This window comes from Triticum urartu, chromosome 3, assembly GCF_003073215.2.
Source record: "Triticum urartu cultivar G1812 chromosome 3, Tu2.1, whole genome shotgun sequence".
Classification (NCBI taxonomy): domain Eukaryota; kingdom Viridiplantae; phylum Streptophyta; class Magnoliopsida; order Poales; family Poaceae; genus Triticum; species Triticum urartu.
Window position 1 is genome coordinate 379,227,405 of NC_053024.1, and position 22,154 is coordinate 379,249,558.

Genomic DNA, 22,154 nt, shown 5'->3' on the forward strand with positions numbered 1-22,154 from the left:
GCCACTGATTTGATGCCACTCTTAATGTAATATGTAATTATCTCTACTTGTGCAAACAGGGATCTTCTTTGAAGATACCATATATTTTAGTGGAACTGCACAAGAAGATGTTGGAAACATTAAACTAATCGAGGAGTATATAGTAAGCATGGCCACCACCGTAGATTGCAACAGATGGTTCCGGAGAATTGCTTCATCTGTATGCTCTACACAATAAGCCTCCTGACAAAGGTTGGTACTCGCCCACTGATTTCATCCATATGATTGAGCTTTGTCATCTCTATTGGTGTTGTGCTACTATTTAGATACTGTCATGAAAAAGTGGTATTGTCCTTGAGAAGTGCTTCATCTGTGCTGTTTTAAATATTTCCTTTCCTTTTTTTCGAGCAAACAGTGATGCTAGCATTTAGTAGTCCTCTTGTCTTTGCACAACAGGATCATCTTCCTCTGAAGAAGAATATGGAGTACGTGAAGTGAGTAGTTTCGATTATGCCAGGATGAAGAAGCCCTGTCTATCTTATCATCAGAAGGAGCAGTTGAAGGATGGTTACATTACTCCCCACAAGACCAAACTAACTTCAGCTCAGAAGGACTGACAAAATCTCCATTTTTTTGCTATATGCGCGAGTACAATGTTGTTCTAGGATTCTTTCTGGTGAGTTCCATTTTTCTAAAAGTGTGCTCTACATGGACCATGTATGTGCCTGTTGAAACTGTCAATTCATAGTACAGTTTGCTCTATACTAATCACTTTTTTGTATTTGTGCAAACAGGGGTGCTCAGCTTGATTTCAATGGGAACTGCACAAAATGTTCATGAATACATCGAATCATTCATTTCCACCACAAGAAAGGAGGTGCCGATAAGTTCAAGGCGTTCCAACATATAAGGGCGAAATCATACAAGCTACGCACGAATTTGGTTGATTTTGGTGGAACTGCACAAAAAGAATAGCTGGTTTATTTAGCACGAGGTGCCATGTCAATGTCCAAACTGATAGCAAACCCTGCCCATTCCACAATCGTAGGCATTTGATATTTTGGAATGGGACAACCTTGTCAAATTTTGCTAATTGATTTTAGCAAGACATGCGTTTGATATTTTCGAATGGGACGCCCTTGCTATCAGCAGCGTCGATTAATTTTTTCTTTATTCTTTAGTTGTGAAGTAAATATTGCCTCTGACATGTGAGTCGCTGAGATGCATAATCATCGATTGTTTTGAATGTTCTCTATGAATTGCCAGGCCTGTGTGTTTGATTGCAATGTACAGAAACGCTAAAAACCTGCTCAAACTCTTTGTAATCCTTTTGTTCCTTTTACTTCGCACATTGTGAAAGTGCATACTTTTTTGTCTAAGATTGGTCAAAGTAGAGATACTTTGACTGCAGACAAAACTTGTATGCAGACTAGAAAGGACCGGAGGGAGTACATGTGAAACTGCTGCAAACGAGGTGATCACCCTGGGAATAATGCTAGTACATATTGTTTTGCATGTTCATCCAATGCTAGTGATATAGGAATTCGAACTAATCGAAATAAATTCATTCATACACGGTCGGATTTCATATAAACATGCCAAACTTCATTACATTTCATACATTCTTCAACTAAAAAGGGGTGCGTTGGAGGTATAATTAATTAACCAAAGCTACCCACCTGTGTCCTGCCGAGCCGAACAGAAGCTTCAGTGACTTAACTGCAGGTGCAGTTGCATAACTGACATGTGGCATGTTGGGCCCACGTGTCAGTCAGCCAACTGCACCAGCAGTTAAGTAGAAGCTGCGTTATTCTCCAGCAGAACTCCCCGACTCCACGTCGCCGCCAAGAAGCTAACCAACCGTTAATGGTCAACCCGCCTAGCTTGGCTTCATCAGGAGGGTAGCAGCGGTGGCCTTACTTGGACCCGAGCGGCGGCGACCTAACGTGTTCTACTCTTCCTCGTTTTCTGTGTGGCGCGGCCTCGTTGGCAGCGGGGCGGGGACTCGACAGAGCCGGCGATGTGCTCTGTCTCGTTGTCGGCAGGCGGCGCCTCAGCAGAGCGGTGGAAATTCTCCCCGCGTTGTCGGCAGGGTGGGGCCTCGGCTGAGCCGGTGATGTCCTCTACCTCGTTGTTGGCGGGACGGGGCCTCGGTGGATCCGGCGGTGTCCTCTGCCTCGTTGTTGGCGCCGCGGGGCCTCGGCGGAGCAGGGCCTCGTCGACGCCAGCGGAGCGGGGACTCGTCGGAGCCGGCATTGTCCTCTGCCTCGTCCTTGGTCTCGCCAAACAGCGCCTCGCCCGCTTCATCGCCCTCTTTGCTAGCCTCTTTGTAGGCGGCCGCAGCCTCCGCCACCCACATGCGGTCCCGCCAGCGCTCGAGGCGGCCCTTGCGGGCGGAGCGGTATGAGTCGAGCAGCGCCTCCTGCTCCGCCCGCTGCGCGGCAATCTGCTCCTCCGCCTGCAGGTGCTCCTGGAGGAGATGGTGGTTGTAGGCGGCGTCGGCCTGCGCCTCCCGAAACTGCTCCTGACACATCAGCCTCACACTGTCCATATATTGGGCACGGGCCTCGCCGACGGTCATGGTGCAATGCAGCGGCGAGGATGGCGCGGAGGAGGGGGTTGGCGCCAGATCGTCGACTACCATGTTCTCCATTGGGACGTCATCGTCCTCCTGCTGCCTGCCGGCCAGCCGGTCGGCAGCAATGGCTGCCATCTCCTTGTGGTCCATTGTCCTCCTGTCCCGAAGAGCGCTGGAGCACGAGGAAGCCATGGTGGGCAGTAGTGGTGTGGACAGGAGAAAGGGAACGGATGCGGATGACTGCAGCTATGGCCGGCGTAGCAGTTTATATAGCAATGGTGGGCGAGCGGAGGGACGGACATGTGGCGCCGGAGTAGCCGCCTCGGCAACCGCGTATCATTAATGTGGGCGGCAGATGGACGGACGGACGACACTTGTGTCATTTGAAGGCGGAGCAATCGCCTGCACCGGGAAGCGGGGCGGGCGGTGCTGACTGTTTCGGGCGGAAAGCGCGCGCGGGCGAGGAGATGACTTTACTTGGAGAGGATGACAATGGGGACCCACCAGGTCCATAGCCTCACGTACGCAAGTGCCTCCTTATTATATATATATATATGTGTGTGTATAAAACTATACTCCCTCCGTCTAGGTGAATAAGTCGTATTAGAAGGTGCATCACGACCTAGGTGCAAGCAGATTGGTGGAAAAGAAGAATATTTCTCTCTTCTCAATACAACATTTAATCATAGAAGTTAAGAGGATGCCTTATTAGCTACCCATGCAGGCCATCGTAATTCATAGCATGCAAAGTGCTTTTATTTCTTGCCTAATAACCGCATGGACGTGCTGCATGCATTGGTCCTTGCCCGAGCAAAAAAAGGGAGGAAAGGGGTTTCCATGGGAGAAATGAGGCAGAGGTGGAAGTGCTCGCTAGAGTTATTTATTTTGCTTCCCCCTGGTTTCCTGACATCACGGTCCCACACCATTGTCAACCTATGTAGTACTAGTCAATAAATGAGAGAATTGCACAAGAAGCGGCCGACAGCTGGGACCAAGCAGCTCGAGCAGTATTTGTGTTTTTGAGGTGTGTGCACTGCAGAGTTTTTTGATGTTTAGCCCAGATATTAATTTTTCTCCTCTGAACAACAACGAAAACATCGCTGCACGTATTAACTGGGCGGGCTGTGGCCCGTCTAGCCCAGGCCAGATATCCAGCCCAGATATTAATTTTTTTCAAGCTGAAAATGGCTAGCCCAGCTATACTTTTTTTAGGAATACCCAGGCAAGGTCAAGTTGTTATTCTCCGCCCCGCTGGGCTACAAATCTTTCCTAGGAGGGATGCATTAGGCTTAACAAGAAAATGGGCTTTAAGAAATAATAAATGGGATGTAATTATAAAAACTGGGCAGTAACTATAAAAAAATGCACCAAACACGTGATTACTTTATAAAATATTATTTTTGGATATTGAAAATTTTAATTTCATTAATTGTTGCGAGCGCAATGTTTCGTTGGATTTTTACGTAATATAAATTTATATTGAAATTGTATTTAATCTGACTAGAAATTTCAGGATAAAAATATTTTGGATCCCATCAAAATGTGGGAAATTTTATTGAATTATATTTTGAACGGTTGGTTGTAATGGGCTGTACTTTTAACAAACTGTAAATGGGCTGTAGTAAATTCCATTAGAATTCAAAAATGGGCTACACATTCTTACAAATCTCAAATGGGCTATAAGTTCTCTGCCACACACTTCTGTCCTTACTAAGTTGACGTGTCCCCTAAAAAAACAGAGTTGACACGTATGCAAGGCTTTGTCAACTTATAGTCAACACACGGTTCTAGCAGCAGTGGCCGTTGGATGTCCATCCAACGGATACCGTGCTTCTTCTTCAATCTCGGATATTCTAGCTTCACCTGCCCCAAAAATGATTCCTCCCCCTGATATCTGGGGCACACCATTTCGGAACCTGACCTGTGGGCCTAATAAGTTGACGTACCAAGGGCTTTGTCAACTTAGTCAATATAAACGATTCTAGCTGCAGTGACCATACGATGTCCATCCAACGGCCGTAGTGCTTCTTCAACCTCTGGTCTTCTTGCTCCAGCCGCCCAAAGCAGCGCCGGTCGTGCCGCCTGCTCCCGCCTCCCGTGGCCGGCTGTGCTGCCGTGGAGGCCTCACTGCCCCCTACTATTCCCGCCGCTGGCCAGGCCCTGCGGGGACGGCAGCCTCACACCGCAGCCGAACGAGTGAACCCTCATACTCCTCTCTGCGTGGGCATCCACTACCGCGTCTTCACCGGCTCCGCGTCGGCCCCTTCCTAGGCCTCGCCGTCGTCCACCGCCCTGGTGCTCTCGGCGCGGCATGGTCAACGTGGAAGGTACAACTTCCATCGGACATGGACTGTATGTGGAGAGGCTGACAGCTGGGTCCACGGCGGCAGCAAGGAAGTGCCTCCTTATTACGCGGAAAATAATGATTCCTCCACCTGACAGCAGGGACCCACCGGACGGGCCACCAGTATTTTGCAAAAAAAATCGTTTCCCCTGACTGCTGGGACCCACCGGACGGGCCATCGTATTTCGCGAAAAAATGTTCCCCCCGCCGTCAGCTCGGACCCACCGAAAGTGCCTCCTTATTACGCACAAAAAAATGAATACTCCCCCGGCTAGCTAGGACCCACCTTGCTGGGAGGCTGACTTGTGGGCCTACTAAGTTGACGGGGACGAAGGGCTTTGTCAACTTAGTCAATATGAATGATTCTAGCTCCAGTGACCGTACGATGTCCATCCAACGGCCGTAGTGCTTCTCCAACCTCTGGTCTTCTTGCTCCAGCCGCCCAAAGCAGCGCCGGTCGTGCCGCATGCTCCTGCCTCCCGTGGACGGCTGTGCTGCCACAGAGGCCTCATCGCCCCCTACTATTCCCACCGTTGGCCAGGCCCTGCGGCGACGGCAGCCTCACACCGCAGCCGAACCAATGAACCCTCGTAGTCCTCTCCGCGCGGGCTTCCACTGTCGCGGCGTCCCCTTCCTAGGCCTCGCCGTCGTCCACCGCCGTGGTGCTCTCCCCGCGGCGTGGTCAACGTGGTCAAGGAACGACTTCCATCGGAAGAGTACTGTACGTGGAGAGGCTGACAGCTGGGTCCACGGCCACAACCCAATTTTTTTGTGATTTGCCAAGTAAGTCGCTTTGTCAGGCCTGATGGGCTGCAAATCTTTCAAGACGAGGAGAGCTTTCATTCGGCTGGCCGAGAAAATGGCCCATCAGTAATGAGAAATGGGTTGTACATTTTTAAAACACATCAAACCGGCAATTAGTTTCAAATATCTTTTTTTCATTTCAAGATTTTAAATTACATTAATTTTTATGCATGGAGAATTTGTTGGATTTTATATTGATATACATTTATTTTTAAAATCAGTTTGAATGTGAGTCGAAATTTCGGGATTAAAAACAGTTCAGACCGCACCGAAATATGCAAAATTTTGTATAATTTTTTAACCGTTGCCACAATATGGGCTGTAATGCTAACAAAAAGAATATGGGCTCCAAAAAAACCTTAAGAATTAGCAAATGGGATGTAAATTATTAGAAATAATGGCAGATGGGTTGTATGCTGTTTTCCACAAATTTGAGGCTTTCCTAATAAAAAGGTTGACGCACAAGCACTGACTATTGGATGTCCATCCAACGGCCGTCGTGCTTCTTCAATCTCTGCTCTTCCTGCTCCAGCCGCTCAAACAAGCGCCAGCGGGACTGCCTGCTCCCTCCTCCTCGTGGCCGGCTGTGCTGCCACGCAGGCCTCACCGCCCGATCGTACTCCCATCGCTGTCCTAGCCATCCTCTACTCACCCACACCTGCTGTTATTCTCCGGCAACGGCAGATGAACCAGTAAACCCTCGTACAGTCGTACTCCCCTCCGCGTGGGAAACAACTGCCGAGTCTTCCCTGCCTCCGTGTCGTCCCCTTCCTAGGCCTCGCCGTCGTCCACCGCCCTGGTGCTCTCGGCGCGGCATGGTCAACGTGGTCAAGGAACGACTTCCATCGGACGTGGACTGTACGTGGAGAGGCTGACAGCTGGGTCCATGGCTGCAGTAAGGAAGTGCCTCCTTATTACGCGGAAAATAATGATTCCTCCACCTGACAGCTGGGACCCACCGGATGGGCCACTGTATTTCGCGAAAAAAACATTTCCCCTTGACTGCTGGGACCCACCAGCTACATCTTCGCATGCAAGGAAGTGCGTCCGGCCAAAAAACGATTCACCCCCTGACTGTTGGGACCCACCAGCTACATCTTCGCAGGCAAGGAAGTGCCTGACAGTCGGGACCCACCTGGTCGAAGCGTACGTAGCATTGTCATTCTGGTCGCGAACGTGTACGTACATACTGGTCGATGTAGAGGCGCGCACGTGTCGTAGTAGAGGTGCGCACGTGTCGTAGTAGAGGCGCACACGTAGCATGTACACGTACGTACAGCGGCTAGGGTGCAAGAAAGAAAATACGGCCACGTATGTGTACATACGAGTGGGGTCTCGAACGCCTACTCGCACATACGTACGGCCAGGGCTCGTGTACATGGCTGGGTCAGAACGGAGAAACAGCGTCATCGTCGTGTTCATGGGGAGGCAACGGAATGCGTCGTGTTCATGGGGAGGCAACAGAATGCGTCATGTTCATGGGGAGGCAATGGAACGCGTGGGAGCCAACCGGCTGGGTCGGAACAGAATGCGTGGCCATGTTCATCGGGAGGGCTTGGACGGAACAGGCGATGGAAACGAGGCCTGACGTACCGCACAACGGAGGAAACGGACCTCCTACGTTCGGAACGGGGTCCTATTGATCGGGAGGGGTCTGGCGTACCACAAAACGGAGGAAACGGACCTCCTACGGTCGAGACGGGGGTCCTGTTCATCGGGAGGGGTGTGGCGTACCGCAAAATGGACGAAACGGACTTGTGTTGGAGTGCTATGGTCGAAACGGGGGTCCTGTTCATCGGGACGGGTGTGGCGTACCGCAAAACGGGACTCCATGGGATACTGTTCGTCTCCACCGTCGACCCCCTCCAGCCTCCACGAGCTACTGTTCATCCACTGTTGACCTCCTCCAGCCTCCACCTGCGACTGTTCATCCATGGGCTCTTGTTCATCCAGCCTCCACCGCGCGCTACTCCACTTGCTACTGTTCAACCAGCCCTCTCCACGGGCTCCTGTTCAACCACCCCTCCATGGGCTACTGTTCATCCTGCCCTCCACCGTCAACTGTTCATCCTGCCCTCCACGGGGTGCTCCTGTTCATCCAGCCCTCCACGGGGTCCTGTTCATCCAGCCCCAACCGGCTCGATCGATCGGGGTCCTGTTCATCCAGAGGCAACACCACGGGGTCCTGTTCATCCACCCCCACCGGGAACTGTTCCCCCCACCCCCCCCCCCCCGCAACGCTCACTGTTCATCCAGAGGCAGCATCGATCGGCTTCAGTTAGCAGCAGTAGCGAAGGAATTGCTCGATCGGGTTCAGTTAACAGCCATCGATCGATCGCTCAGGTTCAGTAACGCGTAGCCTGCAGTGCAATCGCTCGGGTTCAGTTAGAGCCCAACGCCTCGCTCGGGTTCAGTTAGAGCCAACGCCTCGCACACACGCGCGTACGTGTACGAGAGAAACACGCATCGCTCGGCCCCCGACCTCCCACCGTAACCGGGAACTCCCCGAAATTTTCCTCGCCCTCGCTTCTACCACGGTTTTTTCCGTCATGGATGGCCCAAAGAATGTCATGCAGCTGCGTCTCCGGCCCGCCCAAGACGAAAAGCCCATTTTCTGTCATGATTTTTTGTCATAGAAGTAGGAGCCCACCATGTCTATGATGATACCGGGTTTTGTCACAATTATCGTCATAGAAGTGTCATATGTATGACAGAAAAAAATTTCGTTCGGCCCAAAATGTCACGGATGTGTCTTTTTTTTGTAGTGCCCCCTGCCATATTTGCCGGAGGGGGAAGGAAAGAGGAGGGAGGAGGGAAGGAAGGGGGAGGCCGAATCCCCCCTTTCCTTTCCCTTCCCCTCTTTCCTTTTCCTCCTGGTTCGGCCCATATGGGGGGCACACCAGCCCCTTGCGGCTGGTGTGTTTCCCCTATTGGCCCATAAGGCCCATATCTTTTGTCGCGGGTGCCCGGAACCCCTTCCGGTGACCCGATTTGCACCTACTACCCTCTGGAACACTTCTACTGTCCGAATACTATCGTCCTATATATCAATCTTTACATCTCGACCATTTCGAGACTCCTTGTCATGTCCGTGATCTCATCCGGGACTCCGACCAACATTCGGTCACCAAATCACATAACTCATATAATACTATATCGGCATCGAACATAAACGTGCGGACCCTGTGGGTTTGAGAACTATGTAGACATGACCGAGACACCTCTTCGGTCAATAACTAATAGCGGAACCTGGATGCCCATATTGGCCCCTACATATTCTATGAAGATCTTTATCGGTCGACCCGTTATGACAACATACGTAATTCCCTTTGTCCATCGTTATGTTACTTGCCCGAGTTTCGATCATCGCTATCTTCATACCTAGTTCAATCTCATTACCAACAAGTCTCTTTACTAATTCCATAATACATCCCCTCGTGACTAACTCATTAGTCGTTTCCTTGCAAGCTTATGATGTGTATTACCGAGAGGGCCCAAAGATACCTCTCCGATACTCGGAGTGACAAATCCTAATCTCGATCTATGCCAACTCAATAAACACCTTTGGAGATACTTATAGAGCATCTTTATAATCACCCAGTTATGTTGTGACGCTTGATAGCACACAAGGCATTCCTCCGATATTCGGGAGTTGCATAATCTCATAGTCGAAGGAATATGTATTTGACATGAAGAAAGCAATAGCAATAAAACCGAACGATCATTATGCTAAGCTAACGGATGGGTATTGTCCATCACATCATTCTCCTAATGATGTGATCCCGTTATCAAATGACAACTCATGTCCATGGTTAGGAAACCTTAACCATTTTTTATCAACGATCTAGTCAAGTAGAGGCCCACTAGGGACATGGTGTTTGTTTATGTATTCACACATGTATTTAGGTTTCTGATCAATACAATTCTAGCATGAATAATAAACCTTTGTCATGAATAAGGAAATATAAAATAAGAACTTTACTATTGCCTCTAGGTCATATTTCCTCCCGTCTCCCACTTGCACTAGAGCCATTAATCTAGTTCACATCACCATGTGATTTAACACCCATAGTTCACATCGCCATGTGACCAACACCCAAAGAGTTTACTAAAGTCAATAATCTAGTTCACATCGCCATGTGATTAACACCCAAAGAGTACTAAGGTGTGATCATGTTTTGCTTGTGAGAGAAGTTTAGTCAACGGGTCTGTCACTTTCAGATCCATATGTATTTTGCAAATTTCTATGTCTACAATGCTCTGTATGGATCAACTCTAGCTAATTGCTCCCACTTTCAATACGTATCCAGATTTAGACTCAGAGTCATCTAGATCGGTGTGAAAGATTGCATCGACGTAACCCTTCACGATGAACTCTTTATCACCTCCATAACCGATAAACATTTCCTTAGTCTTCTAAGGATAATTTTGACTTGACCACTGTCCAGTGATCTATTCCTGGATCACTATCGTACCCCCTCGCCAAACTCATGGCAAGGCACACAATAGGTCTGGTACACAGCATGGCATACTTTATAGTACCTATGGCTGAGGCATAGGGAATGATTTTAATTCTCTTCCTATCTTCTACCGTGGTCGGGCTTTGAGTCTTACTCAACTTCACACCTTACAATACAGGCAAGACCCTTTCTTTGACTAATCCATTTTGAACTCCTTCAAAACTTTGTCAAGGTATGTGCTTTGTGAAAGTCCTATTAAGCGTCTTGATCTATCTCTATATATTTTGATGCCTAATATGTAACTAGCTTCACCGAGGTCTTTCATTGAAAAATTCTTATTCAAGTATCCTTTTATGCTATCCAGAAATTCTATATCATTTCCAATCACCAATATGTCATCCACATATAATATCAGAAATGCTACAGAGCTCCCACTCACTTTCTTGTAAATACAGGCTTCACCATCAGTCTATATAAAACCATATTCTTTGATCATCTCATCAAAGCGTATATTCTAACTCCGAGATGCTTTCACTAGTCCATAGATGGATCGCTGGAGCTTGCACACTTGTCGGCACCTTTAGGATCGGCAAAACCTTCTGGTTGCATCATATACAACTCTTCTTTAAGATATCCATTAAGGAATGCAGTTTTGACGTCCATTTGCCAGATTTCATAATCATAAAATGTGGCAATTGCTAACATGATTTGGATAGACTTAAGCATTGCTACGGGTGAGGAAGTCTCATCGTAGTCAACTCCTTGAACTTGTCGAAAACCTTTTGCGACAGTCGAGCTTTGTAGATGGTTACATTACCATCAGCGTCAGTCTTCTTCTTGGAGATCCATTTATTCTCAATGGCTTGCCGATCGTCGGGCAAGTCCACCAAAGTCCACACTTTGTTCTCATACATGGATCATATCTCAGATTTCATGGCCTCAAGCCACGGAATCTGGGCTCATCATAGCTTCTTCATAATTCATAGGTTCTCCATGGTCTAGTAACATGACTTCCAGGACAGGATTACATTACCACTCTAGTGGGGAACGTACTCTGTTCGACCTACGAGGTCCAATGGTAACTTGATCTGAAGTTTCATGATCATCATCATTGGCTTCCTCTCTAGTTGGTGTAGGCATTGCGTGAACAGTTTTCTCTGATGTACTACTTTCCAATTCGAGAGAAGGTACAATTACCTCATCAATTTCTACTTTCCTCCCACTCACTTCTTTCGAGAGAAACTCCTTCTCTAGAAATGTTCCCTTCTTGGCAACAAAGATCTTGCCTTCGGATATGTGGTAGAAGGTGTACCCAATTGTTTCTTTAGGGTATCCTATGAAGACACACTTCTCCGATTTGGGTTCGAGCTTTATCAGGAGGAAGCCTTTTGACATAAGTGTCGCAACCCCAAACTTTAAGAAATGACAGCTTAGGTTTCTTGCCAAACCATAGTTCATATGGTGTCGTCTCAATGGATTTAGACGGTGCCCTATTTAATGTGAATGCCGCTGTCTCTAACGCATAACCCCAAAACTATAGTGGTAAATCGGTAATAGACATCATAGATCACACCATATCTAATGAAGTACGGTTATGACGTTCGGACACGCCATTACGCTATGGTGTTCCAGGTGGTGTGAGTTGTGAAACTATTCCACATTGTTTTAAATGAAGGCCAAAGTCGTAACTCAAATATTCACCTCCGCGATCAGGTCGTACAAACTTTATTTTCTTGTTACGATGATTCTCCACTTCACTCTGAAATTCTTCGAACTTTTCAAATGTTTCAGACTTGTGTTTCATCAAGTAGAAATACCCATATCTGCTCAAATCATCTGTGAAGGTCAGAAAATAATGATACCCGCCGCGTGCCTCAACACTTATCGGACCACATACATCGGTATGTATTATTCCAATAAGTCATTGGCTCGCTCCATTGTTTCGGAGAACGGAGTTTTAGTCATCTTGCCCATGAGGCATGGTTCGCAAGTATCAAATGATTCATAATCAAGTGATTCCAAAAGCCCATCTGCATGGAGTTTCTTCATGCACTTTACACCAATATGACCTAAACGGCAGTGCCACAATTATGTTGCACTATCATTATCAACTTTGCATATTTTGACATCAATATTATGAATATGTATATTGCTACGATCGAGATTCTGTAAACAATTTACATTGGGTGTATCACCATAGAAGGTTTTATTCATGTAAGCAGAATAACAATTATTCTCTAACTTAAATGAATAATCGTATTGCAATAAACATGATCTAACCATATTCATGCTCAACGCAAACACCAAATAACATTTATTTAGGTTCAACACTAATCCCAAAGGTAGAGGTAGTGTGTGATGGTGATCATATGAACCTTGGAATCATTTCCAACACACATCGTCACCTCACTTTTAACTAGTCTCTGCAACTCCTGTTTTGATTTACTACTCTTAGCAACTGAACCGGTATCAAATACCCTAGGATTACTTCGAACATTAGTAAAATACACATCAGTGACATGTATATCAAATATACCTTTGTTCACTTTGCCATCCTTCTTATCCGCCAAGTTTTTTGGGGCAGTTCCACTTCCCGTGACCATTTCCTTCACACTAGAAGCACTCAGTTTCAGGCTTGGGTCCAGCTTTGGGCTTCTTCACGGGAGTGACAATTTGCTTGCCATTCTTCTTGGAGTTCCCTTTCTTTACCTTTGCCCTTTTTCTTGAAACTACTGGTCTTGTTATCCATCAACAGTTGATGCTTCTTTCTTGATTTCTACCTTCGCCGACTTCAGCATCACTGATACGTCTCCAACGTATCTACTTTTCCTAACGCTTTTCCTCTTGTTTTGGACTCTAATTTGCATGATCTGAATGAAACTAATACCGGACTGACGTTGTTTTCAGCAGAACTACCATGGTGTTGTTTTTGTGCAAAAATAAAAGTTCTCGGGATGGAACGAAACTTTGCGAGAATTTTTTATACAATAAATAAGAATTTCTGGAGCCAAGATCCATCGGAGGGGGGCACCTGGGTGGGCACAACCCACCAGCGCGTGCCCCCCCTCCTGGCGCACCCAGGTGGGTTGTCCCCACCTGGTGGCCCCGCAAACCCTGAAACTGACGCTATAAAATCCTATTTTTCTAGAAAAAAAATCAGGGAGAAAGAATTATCGCGATCCACGAGACGGAGCCGCCATCACCTCCTGTTCTTGATCGGGAGGCCAGATATGGAGTCCGTTTGGGGTTCCGGAGAGGGGGCTCTTCGTTCTTCGTCATCACTAACCCTTCTCCACCGCCAATTCCATGATGCTCCCCACGGGAGTGAGTAATTCCTTTGTAGGCTCGTTGGTCGGTGAGGAGTTGGATGAGATTCATCATGTAATCAAGTTAGTTTTGTTAGGGCCTGATCCTTGGTATCCACTATGTTCTAAGATTGATGTTGCTATGACTTTGCCATGCTTAATGCTTGTCACTTTGGGCCCGGGTGCGATGATTTCAAATCTGAACCATTTATGTCACCGCCATTATATCCATGTTCTAGATCCGATCTTGCAAGTTATAGTCACCTACTACGTGTTATGATTCGGCAACCCCGGAGTGACAATAGTCGGGACCACTCCCGGTGATGACCATAGTTTGAGGAGTTCATGTATTCGCAGTGTGTTAATGCTTTGTTCCGGTTCTCTATTAAAAGGAGGCCTTAATATCCCTTAGTTTCCAATAGGACCCCGCTACCACGGGAGGGTAGGACAAAATATGCCATGCAAGTTCTTTCCATAAGCACGTATGACTATTTACGGAATACATGCCTACATTATATTGATGAACTGGAGCAAGTGTCGTATCGCCCTAGGTTATAACTGTCTCATGATGAATATCATCCAACAAGTCATCGATCCAATGCCTAGGAATTTATCTTATACTTTTCTTGCGAAGTTACTATTGCTATCATTACTATTGCACTTGCTACAAAACTACTGCTATCACTGTTACCGTCACTATTACTGTTGTCACTATTATCAAAACTATCATATAGTTTGCTACTGATCACGTTGCTGCAGATAATTAATCTCCAGGTCTGGTTGGATTGACAACTTAGCTGCTAATACCTTCAAATATTCTTTGGCTCCCCTTGTGTCGAATCTATAAATTTGGGTTGAATACTCTACCCTCGAAAACTGTTGCGATCCCCTATACTTGTGGGTTATCAATCACGAAGTGCTCGAGAATCGTTTCCGTTATTCCTTGCATTTTATAGTTCTTCATGAAGTTCTAGTAGCTTGGTGATAGTGACTAGAGAACTCTATCAATCACTATCTTATCTGGAAGATTAACTCCCACTTGATTCAAGTGATTGTAGTACCCAAACATTCTAAGCACATGCTCATTGGTTGAGCTATTCTCCTCCATCTTGTAGGAAAACTACTTGTCAGAGGTATCATACCTCTCGACACAAGCATGAGTCTGAAACACCAATTTCTTCTCTTGGAACATCTCATATGCTCCATGGCGTTCAAAACATTTTTCAAGTCCCGTTTCTAAGTCGTAAAGCATGGTGCACTAAACTAATAAGTAGTCATCATATCAAGCTTGCCAAACATTCATTATGTCTGCATCTGCCCCTGCAATAGGTCTGTCACCTAGCGGTGCACCAAGGACATAATTCTTCTATGCAACAATGAGGATAATCCTCAGATCACAGACCCAGTCCGCATCATTGCTACTATCATCTTTCAACTTAGTTTTATCTAGGAACATATCAAAAATAGGGGAGCTACTACGCGAGCAATCGATATACAACATAATTTGCAAATACTAGCAGTACTAAGTGTTGGGGAATGTAGCATGCAATTTCAAAAAAATTCCTACGCTCACGCAAGATCTATCTAGGAGATGCATAGCAACGAGAGGGGAGAGTGTGTCCACGTACCCTCGTAGACCAAAAGCGGAAGCGTTTGACAACCCGGTTGATGTAGTCGAACTTCTTCTCATTCCGACTGTAGGATAGAGAAGAGGTGTCTAGAGGGGGGGTGATTAGACCCTCAACAAGGAAAAGTAGCAGTTTTTAATTTCTTTAAGTTAAGTTGGAGTTTTAGCACAAGTTTAAACATTCACAATACATTTCAAGCAAGCATGGCAATAGCATATGAGCAGCAGAAAGTAAAGCATGCAAGTTGCAAGAAAGTAAAGGGATGGGATTGGAGTATGCAAACGCAATTGGAGACATGGAGATTTTTGGCGTGGTTCCGATAGGTGGTGCTATTGTACATCCACGTCGATGGAGACTTCAACCCACGAAGGGTAACGGTTGCGCGAGTCCACGGAGGGCTCCACCCACGAAGGGTCCACGAAGAATCAACCTTGTCTATCCCACCATGTCCATCGAAGGACTTGCCTCACTTGGGTAGATCTTCATGAAGTAGGCGATCTCCTTGCCCTTACAAACTCCTTGGTTCAACCCCACAATCTTGACGGAGGCTCCCAAGTAACACCTAGCCAATCTAGGAGACACCACTCTCCAAAAGGTAATAGATGGTGTGTTGATGATGAACTCCTTGCTCTTGTGCTTCAAATGATAGTCTCCACAACACTCAATCCTCTCTCACATATTTGGATATGGTGGAAAGATTATTTGAGTGGAAAGCAACTTGGGGAAGGTTAGAGATCAAGATTCTTGTGGTTGGAATGGAATATCTTGGTCTCAACACATGAGTAGGTAGTTCTCTCTCAGAAAATGAATGGTGGAAGTGTATGCACGTTCTGATGGCTCTCTCCATGAATGGAGGTTGGGTGGAGGGGTATATATATATAGCCTCCACACAAAAACTAGCCGTTACACACAATTCACCAAACTCGGTGGGACCGAATAGTTAAACTCGGTCAGACCCATTTAGTTCAAAATGGGAACGTTAGGATTTTCGGTGGGACCGATATGATCAACTCGGTGGGACCGATGTGCTAGGGTTAGGGTAAACCTCAACTCGGTTTGACCGATTACACAAACTCGATGGGACCGATTTTGGTAATAAGCAAACAGAGAGTTGGTCAAGCAAACTCGGTGGGACCGATTGCATATCTCGGTGAGACCGAAATAGTTGCAATAGGCAACAGAGTTTGCAAGCCCATCTTGGTGAGATCAAAATCCCATCGGTGAGACCGAATTTATTAGAGTTTCTGGTAGTGGCTATGTCAAGTAAACTCGGTGGCGTCGGATAGATCAAGTCGGTGGGGCTGAGTTTGACTTTAGGTTTGGGACATGTGTGGAAATGAGAAAGTGGTTGAGGGATTTGGAGCATATCACTAAGAACTTTGAGCAAGCAAGCCATTAAGCAACACCTCATCCCCTTTTAATAGTATTGGCTTTTCCTATGGACTCAATATGATCTTGGATCACTAAAATAGAAATGAAGAGTCTTGAGCTTGAGCCAATCTTTGTCCTTAGCATCTTGAAGGGGTTCCACATCCTCTTGTCCAAGCCACTCCACTGTTGAACTTATCTAAAATATACTAGATTAAAATATTAGTCCAACAAGAGATATGTTGACATTAATTACCAAAATCACCTAGGGAGCACTTGTGCTTTCAATATCCCCCTTTTTGGTAATTGATGACAACATACATCAAAGCTTTAGATAAATATATGAAGACTAGCAAGTAAAGCTTTGGAAAGACATGTAACATGCATAGACTCCCCCTACATGTATGCAATCATGTGAATGCATAACCATGATAGAGCAAGCAATGAGTTACATGTATCTTGGCTATATGCATCAGAGAAAATGGTGTGGATTTAAGAAGTGTACCCTCATGTTCATGAGTCCTTCTTGCAAACAATATGTACATCAGCAAGAGATCATCATGGACATGAGTGTGATGCATATACTTACCTTGTGGTCTTAAGCTGGCTTTGGAAGAGATGAACCTGAGTAAACAAGGTTAGATAACACAGAAACATCTACTGAATAGAGCAACCAGTAAACCACAAGAGTACCAAGATTGGGATGACATGTAGAGAGTGAGTACTAGGTACTCTATTTGATATAGACATGTCCCCAAAGAGGTAAAGATGTGCAATAAATTCGAAGATTTCCTTTCCTTAGATGTCTTTCTCCCCCTGAATCTTATATGGGATAATGGGAGAAGATACAGAAATGAAAATCAGAGCAAAACGAGAAAATCATAACAACACAGTCATAACACATACTAACATGCCTTTCCCCTCTTAAAGAACTGTGACTTATCTCCTATTGAATACCATGCATCTGGGGTCTCTCTCCCTTTGATGTGATTAAGCTTTGATGTGTTCTCTCTCCCCGTTTGACATCAATTTCCAAGAAGGGTCTTCTGGAATGTGAGTCGAATAGGTTTGGTCCTTGAGTCACAAAACAAAGCAACATGTAGAATGTGATGCAGGTAGAGGACAAGAATCATTGAGTGGAGCTGGAGCAAATATGTAGGATGCAAATGACAAAGTGTCTCCTCAGCATTTACATCGGTAACACCGAGTTGTTTTTTTCAGTGGCACCAAGGTAGTTCGGTTAGTCCGAAAGAGACAAACCGGTGAGGACGAGTTCAATACATAGAGAAAACAGTTGTCATCTCAGCTCACTAGGCAAATAAGATCTCACAAAGATTTGCAATGAATTGGATGCAGGGAATGCAGAACAAAATAGAGAAAAAGAAATCACAAACATGCAAGAGACAAATGCAAGAACACAAAGAAACACTAGAGAACTTCATCTAGAGAGAGTCGGCGAGAAAGTCACCCATGTTAGAGTATATTGACTGAGGAGTCAAGTGGGAACACTTGATCGTAGATCATACTCATCGTTTAAGCTCAAAATGGGGTTGCCATTTTTCGTTTAAGCATTTTGATGTATTCACATCTTGTTGAGATGCTTTGACCCATGACTTGGGGTAATGCTTCTCTAAGATGGAATAACATACCTTGGGTGGTGGTGTTGATCTTGATCATGTGGTAGAACTTGTGTAGGATGCTCAAGGTTGATGTAGCTCATCAATGAGTTGGGAGCACCACTTGTAGTTTGAGTTCATCTACCTACATGGGTTAGTTTTGCAAGGAAGATCACTTGTGTATCCAAAGTGACAATCATGAAATTTTATACCAAATGAAATTTGATATATAGAATTTGTCAAAGGATATGTTGAAAGGATTCATGCTTCCTTGTCTTCAACTAGCATATTGTAGAGACTTGGTGATGTAGAGATTGCTCAAGATGTGAGTGTTTTGCAATCTTATAGATTTAGATTCATCCAAGTACCTACAAGGGTTAGATAGCATGCAAGGGAGCAAGTATGTCCAAGACATATGATCATCATCATAAGAGAAATATCAAGGATTAGTCAAAGGCTCATGCCTTGCATGTATCCAAATGGAGTTTCTACTCCAAGTTTGAAGCATCAATGATGTTCAATTCACCTCTCAAACGGCAAAATACTTTGTCATCAAGCAGTTTGGTGAATATATCCGCCAATTGCTTATCGGTACGAACATGCTTAAGATCAATGTCTCCTTTAGCAACATGATCTCAAATGAAATAATGACGAACTTCAATATGCTTAGTTCGAGAATGTTGCACGGGATTGTGAGCAATCTTAATAGCACTTTCATTTTCACAAAGCAATGGAACATGTTTCACATATATCCCATAATCTTTAAGAGTTTGGGTCATCCAAAGTAATTGAGCACAACATGAACCGGCGAAAATGTATTCCGCTTCGGCGGTGGATAAGGATACCGAGTTTTTTTTCTTGGAGGACCAAGACATAAGAGATGTACCAAGAAATTGACAAGTACCCAAAGTGGACTTTCTATCAACCTTGTCTCCAGCATAGTCCGAGTCGGAATAGCCAACAAGATCAAAAGAAGACCTCTTAGGATACCAAATGTCAAAATTTGGTGTATGAATTAAGTATCTCACTATCCTTTTCACAGCCTTAAGATGACATTCTTTGGGGGCCGCTTGATATCGTGCACACATGCATAGCCTTAGCATAATATCGGGATGGGAGGCACATAGATATAACAATGAACCAATCATAGAGTGATAAACCTTTTGGTCAACCGGCTCGCCATCCTTGGTCAAGTCAAGATGTCCACTAGTAGGCATGGGTGTATTCATACCTTTGCATTCTTGCATGTTGAACTTCTTGAATAAGTCCTTGGTATACTTTGTTTGGGAAACAAAGGTACCTTCCTTAGTTTGCTTGATTTGAAAACCAAGAAAGAACTTGAGTTCACTCATCATAGACATCTGAAACTTCTCCGACATTAGCTTTCCAAACTTTTCACTAAATGAGGGTTAGTCGAACCAAATATGATATCATCAACATAAATTTGGCATACAAATAATTCACCATTAACCCTTTTAGTAAAAAGAGTAGAATCTATCTTTCCAATCTCAAAGCTTTTTTCAATAAGGAACTTGGTCAAATATTTGTACCATGCTCTAGGAGCTTGTTTAAGACCATAAAGAGCTTTGTGAAGTTTGTAAACATGATCGGGTTTCTTAGGATTAACAAAGCCGGGAGGTTGTTTGACATAAACTTCCTCCTCGGTTCCACCATTTAGAAAAGCCCTTTTAATGTCCATTTGGTACAAGGTAATATCATGGTGATTAGCATAGGCAAGTAAGATGTGGATGGACTCAAGTCTAGCAACGGGGGCATATGTCTCACCATAGTCCATACCTTCGACTTGAGTGTAGCCTTGAGCGATGAGACGTGATTTGTTACGAATGACTTGTCAATCTTCATCTTGCTTGTTGTGAAACACCCATTTTGTACCGATGATGTTGTGGTTGTTTTCGGGCTTCTCAACCAATGTCCACACTTGTTTCCTCTCAAAGTTGTGTAGCTCTTCACACATGACATTTATCCAATCCGGATCTTCCAATGCTTCTTCAACCTTCATAGGTTTAATGCTAGAGATGAATGAATAATGTTCACAAAAAATTTCCAAACGAGTTTTAGAGCAAGTGATTCTCCCGGTTTGGATATCATTGAAGATTTTCTCGACGGGATGGTCTCTTGTGACTCTTGCTCTAACTCGTCAGAGCTTTTGTTTGGGTCGGGGTGGAACATATTCTTCATCATCTTGTTCTTCCTCTTGACCTTCTTCATTGTTGACGTTGTCATTCTCTTGTCGAGTTGGAGAAGGAGGTTGATGAGGTTCATCTTGGTGTACTTCCTCGTTTTCTTCGTCTAGGTGTGACCCACTTGTGGATGCCTCCGTGTCAATTCTGGTTCACCTTGTCGTGAGGTAGAAGCTTCCACTTGGACGGACGAGGTACTTTCCTTCACCTCCGTTGGACGAATCTTGCCAATAGACAAGTCTTGGATTGCTTCCGAAGTGTCTTTGTCTCCTACATCAATTGGCAATTGCTGTACTTGCGAGCCGTTAGATTCATCAAACTTCACATCTACCGTCTCTTCAATCTTTCGGGTGAAATTGTTGTAGACACGGTAAGTGTGAGAGTTTAAGCCATAACCAAGTAGGAAACCCTCATGAGATTTAGGAGCAAATTTAGAACGTCGATGCCTATCAAGAATGTAACACTTTGAGCCAAATACTCGAAAGTATCCAACTTGGGGTTTGTTACTGGTGAGAAGCTCGTATGTCGTCTTGCCGAGTAGCTTGTGAAGATACAAGCGATTTGTTGCATGATAAGTTGTCTCAACCGCTTCTGCCCAAAAGTGTTTTGGCATCTTGTACTCATCAAGAATCGTTCTCGCCATCTCAATAAGAGTCTGGTTCTTCGTCTCAACAACTCCATTGTACGTAGCCAAGAACTCGTGTGAAATCCCTTCTTCGTCAAGAAAGGTATCGACATTTGCGTTCTTGAACTCCGTTCCATTGTCGCTGCGAACCTTCTTGATCTTCACTTCAAATTGATTTTGGGCCTTCCTAGCGAAGTTCTTGAAGATCTTTTGGACCTGCGATTTATCATCAAGAAAGAACACCCATGTAAATCTTGAAAAATCATCAAGTATGACTAGACCAAATGAGTTTCCACCAAGACTTTTATAGGCATTGGGACCGAAGAGATCCATATGAAGTAGCTCGAGAGGTCTTCTCATGGTCATGATGTTCTTCACGGGGTGACTTCCTCCAACTTATTTTCCTGCTTGACAAGCACTGCACAATCTATCCTTGTCAAATATAACATCTTTCACTCCAAGGATATGATCACCTTTAATAAGCTTATCAATATTTCGCATACCCACATGACCTAACCTTCTATGCCACAACCAACCTTTAGAAGATTTAGCAATTAATCAAGTTCTAGGTTGTGCCTTTTAGTGAAATCAACAATGTATAGATCACCTCTACGTATACCGGTAAAGACCATTTTATGATTATCTCTACGAAACACTTGGCAGTCTACTTCAGTAAATAGGACATTGAAGCCAAAGTCAACAGGTCTAGATACGGAAAGTAAATTATAGCCAAGGGATTCAACGAGCATAACATTTTTTATGGAGCTATCATGTGAGATGGCCACCTTACCAAGGCCAACCACCTTACCCGTTGAGTTGTCACCAAAAGTGACATACTTTTGAGGGCCGTTGTTTTCAGCAAGCTCACGAAACATGTCATTATCTCTGGTCATGTGATCGGTAAATCCACTATCAAGAACCCATTCCTTTCCTCCAGCCATGTAGCCGCAAAGATTATCCATAAGACCAAAGTGTCTCATAGACTCATCGAGATCAAAGTCACTATCATCATCCTCATCATAATATCCATGTTCAACATCGTCTTGTGATTGATCAATTCCTAGAGAGAGTGATTCATTAGATAAGTGATCATCACAATGTTCATCTTTATGAATTCTAATGGCTTCGAAGATGATGTTGCTAATGATCCCAACATCTCCTTTGGCACACATGAGGTTGGTAAGCTCAAATAAACAATCACCAAACCTAGGATCATTGGAATTCATCTTACTAAAAGCAATAGACT